We start from the raw sequence: 7,320 nt of genomic DNA, 5'->3' as shown, positions 1-7,320 counted from the left end.
ATAGGATCTTTATTTATTTTCATGTATATCTAATATTAAACAAATTAATACGAGATAACCTAAAACATGTTTCTAAAATTGAATTCAAAGAGAAACAAAGAATAGAATACTTACAGTATACGCAGGGAAATTAAAGAGTCATTCCTTCAGTTTCTCTAACTCTTGTATCCTCTCTGTCGCAGAGTATTATCAAGAAACTGAACCGATCTTCTATTTTCTTCACAATCTTCCAATACATCCTTAGAACCACCTAGACTAGTGTGGGCAATTCTAAACACATGAGATAGATATAGAGAGAATAAGAGAAAATAACAAAGAGGCTTAGAAAAAGACTTGTGTTTAGAGAGAATCTAAAACTATCAGAAAATCTGACTTGTGACTTATCTGTCGTCGTTGAAATCTTCTCTCTAAGTACTCCTTTTATAGACTCAATTAGGCCATTTAATTTAATTAAAAAATCAATAAAATAATAGCCATTTTGAAGCCCTAGGTCGAAATTATCATGGGCTATTGGCCCGTGAAATTTCCCATTTGATTATAAGCCCATTGGACTTAAAATCAAGGCTTGTATTATTTTATATTGATTTAATTAATTAAATCATTTATCAAATTAATTATTTATAATTTGAACCTTGATTTAAACTTATTTATTAATTTAGATACCAATTTCTCTTAATTAATAAATCTGCCATAATTTCTCTTTTCTTCTCAAAATTACACAACTCTGTGAAACTATCCAAAATTGACCTGGTCAACTTTGATAATTCTATTTGATGATTAAATCAATTAATTGAGACTGTCTAGATGATTTTATCCAAGGTACAATGGAGACCATGGGCCTATGAAGTCAAGCTCCAATAAGTTATCATAAATCTAACAAATAAATTTACTAACTTATTAATTCCTCGTGACTCCACTATAGACTAGGAATTGCACTCTTGAATTCATAGAACGCTCTATAAAAAATATAGATACGCTATTAATTATCCATTGTTACAACCATAATTGTCACTCAATCCTCTATAGGCGGTCTACAATGAGATATGACTAAAATACCGTTTTACCCCTCATTGTATTTTATCCTTAAAACACTTAGTTCCTTGTAAATGATATTTCAGTAAACTAATTTAATTACTGAAATGAGATCTCTATCATTTAACACCTTGAACCAAACTAAAAGGAAACCATCGTTTCACTTCTTCATCAGAAGCTATAGAAGTTCATATCTATGATTAACTCTCCCACTCAATTATACTACCGAGTTCCCAAGACGTAAGTATGGGCTAGTCCGTAGGGTAAGCTGGTAACGAACAAGTCAAAGAACTCAAATAATACAATCAGTTAGAATACTAACCACTCAGAATTGAGATTGAATTGACCTATGGTCAACTATATGATATGACAAGAATAGATAATAACGGTATGTTTACTTATCTTATCAACTGTCAATATCGGTCCAGTCCGATGTAACAAATACATCCGATCTTATCTACTTTGCTAATGTTCTGGAAAGAACATAACACTGTAATGTGTAAGTAGATCATATCGTAGATTGGCAAGTCAGTGTAAATCCTACGCACTGACTAATCTTAGGACTAACTTATTTTGAACATATAATCATATTTATATTCCACTTTGATTACGTCACTATAAATAAGATTAGCTATATGCTCGGGATTTAATAGAAGTTTATATTAAACAAATAATCATGAAAATAAAACATGTGAGCAAAGTGATTGACCAAGTCAAAAAATGATTTCTATTCTTTTATTGATAATAAAATGAGATTACAAAGAATTTGGGTTTTAATTAGGGCATAAATCCCCAACAGGGATGACCCCATTGCCAACCCAGATATCTTCTTCCTATAAATACCAAGACTCTGGGTAGTGCAAGGGGTTGGCATATTTTTGTAAAGAAACACTCTGTAATAAATGGCCAAGAGATATCAATAATATCGACTGGTAGACTAGAGGGATTTTTACCTTCGAACCACCTAAAAAGAAAGGAGTGACCATCTTCCCATGCTATTAGTTTCTCAAATCTAGAATATAATTATTTTCATATTACAATTCACGAATTTGCACTAATCCATCCTATTTATTCTTATAATTACCTGTTGGCGAAGAACTGTGTCGACAGTTTGGTGCTTTCGTTGAGAGGATTTAGATTGGTACTATCAAAAAAACGTGATCATGGTGGTTACTCGTTCGAGGCATGGTAACGAGGTGGATCAACATGATGGGCAGGAGGCCCACCATGCTGCCATATCCGACGAACCAAACCCCGAGGTCCGGCAGTGATTGGGAAAGCAGCTGATGGGCCAGGACGACACCGAGAGTTCGGCGCCTCGACCACCAAATTCGAACTCGGGTTTCGTGTCGGCGATAGAGATGGAGAACATACAGTTGATGGGTCAGCTATCCAGAGCAAGTAAGCAAATCGAAGAAGTCTTGGCCCGGCTACCCCCTCTTGTAACCGACGTTAACGTTGGAAAGAGGCAAAGTGGGACTCACTAGTCCCGCAGGGATAATCGGCTCAGACCTAGTCGATCGGTCAGAACCTCAACCCCAAGTTCTGCACCCATGTCACACCATAACCAGGAAGCTATGTTTGAGGAGTTTCCCAGGACCAATCAGCAATTCAGCCGATCAGTCAAAACCTCGACTCCTAGCTCGATTCCACCGTCGAACACGCCCAGAAGGGCTCGTGGCAGCTCGCGGAGGAGATCCGGGGAAGGCTCGCGTAGAAAATCTACTCCGGCTAGCCCTCCCATGCTGCGGTCAGACCGCCTGGCACAGGATGCTTGAGATGGTAAAGTAGAACGGTCACGAGCTAATTTGATCCGCCCGGATGGGACTAGGATCGAGTCGCCAGTTAGGCATCCCCCATCCCTGATAAGATACCCATCTCCTCCTTGTCTAGTTCGAGACATTCTGACACACGGGAGCAGCAGAAGAAATCCTCCTCCCACCGAGCCTTCCCATCGCAGCCGAGCACGCGGGGAGGTCCCGAATCCTCACCCCCAGCAGCGGGCTCCGAGCTTTTCCAATGGGAGCTACTAGACCGAGAGCCACCAAAGTGGCAGATCTAGTGGAGACCTGCGTGATCGCTTAAGTTCGGTGCAAAGCCCTCGGGCCACCTCGAGGGCCGACCTTCGAGATCGCCTCAACTCGCAGAGGGGGAATCCGGCCAGAAATGAAAGTCATGCTCGCCAAGAGGGTGATCATTCCGAAGTACATGACCATGGAAATGTCCCACCTAACCAAGCTCAAGCTTGGAGGGACAATAACCCGCCTAACGCATACAATGGAACCGGAGCTGTTGAACTGCCCCAGAACAACCAAGGGATTAAGGACCAGACCCTAGAACATTTAGCTTAGATGGAGGAGCTAATGAAGAAGCTCTTGTCAGAAAAGGAGAAGGACGAGTATGACTCGAGGGATGAACTTGAGCTTTTTGCCTCCAACATAGTAGCCACAGCATACCCGCCAGGTTTTCGGATGCCCCACCTGTCTAAATTCGATGGAGACGGAGACCCGTCGAATCATTTGGGTATGTTCAATACCCTGATGATGGCCCATATTATCGGCCCCGAGCTGAGGTGTTTGATATTCCCTTCCACCTTGGTCGACCAGCTAGGCAGTGGTTCAAGCAGTGTAAAAAGCATTCCATCAGCTTGTGGAAGAATTTTTCTGCCGACTTCAAGATGGCATTCCGAGCTTTTCAAGCTGCCCGGGTCAAAGCTGACACCCTGGCGAACGTTAAGCAACAGCCTGGGGAACCTTTGAAAGCTTACCTGAGCAGGTTCGCAAACGTCGCCGCTCGAGCCAGGGACGCGGACGATAGTTCCAAGCTTATGGCCTTGAGGACAGGAATCCTTGTTGGAGGCGGGCTATGGAAAGAGATACAGAGAAGAGGTGTTAGCACCGTGGATGAGTTCCTGAACAAGGCCCAAGAATGGATAAACCTGGAAGAGGCACGAGCATCGGTCGCAGGAACCATCCAAACCCTTGATCAGCCAGTAGGAGCGGAAACGGATGTCGTGAAAACGACTCAAACTGTTACCCAGAATAACCAAGGGGGTGGAGGCAGGAGAAAAGGGAGTAGCGAGGGCGGCCAGCATGGTCCAAAGAAGAACAAGCCCATGGAAAAGTTTAATCCAGTCTACGCGGCTTATACTGAGCTCACAAACACTAGGGAGCACACTTTCCTAGCAAATTCTGCCCGCCTCCCCTGGAAAAAGCCGGAGCCTTTGAAGCACCAGAAGGTTAAGAGGGACCTTTCCAAGTTTTGTCAATTCCACAATGACATCGGCCACAACAGTGACGATTGTAGGCATTTGAAGGATGAGATCGAGACACTCATTAGAGCCGGACCTTTGGCTCAATATGCGCGGAACCGGGTTCCTACTAGTCAGCCAGCCCCGGAAGCTTCGGTAAATCAGCCCGGGCCTCGGATAAGTCAGGATACCCCTCCTCCTGTAATAGGAGGAGAGATATCCACAATCTTCAGAGGCCCCCATTTGGCCGGCACGAGCAGAGGTGCCCAGAAGAGATATGTCAATGAGTTGAAGGCTCATAACGGAGTGGAATTCGTCCCGGAGTAGCATCTACCCAAACAACAACGATTGGAGAGGCAACCAATCATTTTTACCGAGGAGGATGCTGGTCACGTCCAGTTCCCCCACAACGATTCTCTAGTCATAACCGCCTAGCTCGCCAACCAGAGAGTTAGGAGGATGCTAGTCAATAATGGGAGTTCGGTGAACCTGCTGTTCCGGTCTACACTGGAGAAAATGGGATTGTCTGTCACCGAGCTGAAGGCCCCCTCCATGATGCTATATGGATTTTTCAGAGAAGGGTCGGCAGCGATAGGAACAATCGTGCTAGTAATAACCTTGGGAGAGGGGCCCCGAACTGTCTCCAAGCTCCTCGAGTTCGTGGTTATTGATTGTCCCACCGCCTACAACGCTATTCTGGGCCGACCTACGTTGATGGCATTTGAGGCCATAACTTCTATATGCCATCTTGGAGTCAAATTGCCCTCCTCTACAAGGATATGTACGGTCCGAGGTGATCATCTCGCTGCCAGGGAATGCTATATCATTTCCATGAAGGGAAAATCACGACCCGGGCAGCAGACGATGACCATTCAGAGCGGACATGAGCAATCTCAGGAAGTAGGACCTATTCCTGAGATAGAAAAACCTTAGGAAGCCAATGGGGAAGGTATCACCTTGAATGATGATATCGACCCCAGGATAGGCGAAGATAGATCCGAGCTCCGGGCCATCGAAGAGCTCGAAGAGGTGAACATCGATCCGAAAGACCCCTCGAAGGTGGTGAAGCTCGGGAAAAACCTGTGTAATGAGAGGAAGGCGGAGTTGCTGAGATTTCTACAAGAGAATCTAGATGTGTTTGCCTGGTCTCATGAAGACATGATAGGGATCAGCCTAAGCGTTATCATGCACACCCTCAACTTGGACAAAAATGTGCCTGCGAAGTCCCAGAAACAAAGGCGCCTGGGCACGACCCGAGCTGAGGCCTTAGAAGAGGAGGTAGCTCGACTCTTAAGGTGCGGCTTTATTCGCGAGGAAAAATACCCGGTCTGGGTCGACAATCTTGTTTTGGTCCCGAAGCCCAACGGGAAGTGGCGACCTGCATCGACTTTTCTGATTTGAATAAAGCCTGCCCCAAAGATTGCTTCCCTTTGCCGAGAATTGACCAATTGGTAGATGCCACTGCGGGGCATGAGCTTATGTCCTTCATTGATGCATACTCGGGCTATAACTAGATCGCCATGAATCCTGCGGACCAGGAACACACTAGCTTCATGACCCCAACTAACGTTTATTGTTACAAGGTCATGCCCTTCGGGCTGAAGAATGTAGGAGCTACATATCAGAGATTGTTCAACAGGATGTTTGCTAATCAGATCGGGAAAAACATGGAAGTATATGTTGATGACATGTTGGTTAAGTAAAAAACTGTCGATAACCATGTCCCCGATTTGAAGGAATGTATTAAGATTTTAAGATAGTACGGTATGAGGCTGAATCCCCAAAAGTGTACCTTCGGGGTTGCGTCAGGAAAATTTCTGGGTTTCATAGTCAACACCAGAGGAATAGAGGCGAACCCCAATAAAATCAGGTCGCTTCTTGAGATGCCATCACCCCGATCGCGAAAAGACGTCCAAAGTCTAACAGGAAGGGTGGCAGCCCTTAATCGGTTCATTTCCAAATCAACCGACAAGTGTTTGCCATTTTATAACTTGCTACGGGGAAATAAAAAATTTGAATGGACCGATGAGTGTGAGCATGCTTTCCTTGACCTAAAAGCACATTTAGCTGAGCCGCCCGTGTTATCTAAGCCAACAATAGGAGAGCCTCTTTTTCTTTACCTAGATGTAACGGAAGATGCAGCCAGCGCCATGCTGGTTCGTGAGGAGGACCGGTCTCAGAAGCCGGTCTACTACATTAGCAAGAGGCTTATCGGAGCCGAGTCTAGACATCCGATGATGGAAAAGATGGCGTTCTACCTTATCATGGCCTCCAGAAAGCTCAGGCCGTACTTCTAGTCCCATTCAATCCACGACATAACCGATCAACCTTTAAGGCAGGTTTTGCAGAAACCTGAGGCATTGGGGCGTCTTTTGAAGTGGGCTATCGAGCTCAGCCAATTCGAGATACTATACGTGCCATGAACTGCAATCAAAAGCCAAGCTCTGGCTGATTTTGTAGCAGAGTGCACGGGATTCCAAGAGGAACCAGTGGAAGAACCGGTACGAGCCTCGTGGAAAGTCTTTGTGGACGGTTCATCTAACGAGAACGGATCTGGAGCTAGAGTCATTTTGATATCCCCAGAGGGACATTGTTTCCACTCCGCGTTGCGGTTCAGATTCAAAGTATCCAACAATGAGGCTGAGTACGAAGCTTTATTGGCTGGGCTAAGGGTGGCCCAGGAGCTGAAGGCCAGCTCCATCCAGTGCTATAGCAATTCTCAGCTCGTGGTAAATTAGGTATCAGGAGAATACGAAGCGCGGGGAACCAAGATGGTGGCCTACCTGGCCAAGGCAAAAAAAGGGGCTGTCCGCATTTGAGCATAACCTAGTTGAACAGATACCTCGGGAGCAGAATACCAATGCTGACACCTTATCAAAGCTCGCCACGTCCGGGGAGGCTGAAATCTTGGGCCTGGTACCGGTGGAATTCTTGGAAAGGCCAAGCATAGAGGAAACCGACAGGGATGTCAAGATGATCGATGCCAGGCCGACCTGGATGACTCCCATAGTCGAGTACCTCACAACAGGAAAGTTACC

Source organism: Humulus lupulus, chromosome X (genome assembly GCF_963169125.1).
Source record: "Humulus lupulus chromosome X, drHumLupu1.1, whole genome shotgun sequence".
NCBI lineage: Eukaryota > Viridiplantae > Streptophyta > Magnoliopsida > Rosales > Cannabaceae > Humulus > Humulus lupulus.
This window is presented reverse-complemented; position numbering follows the sequence as displayed.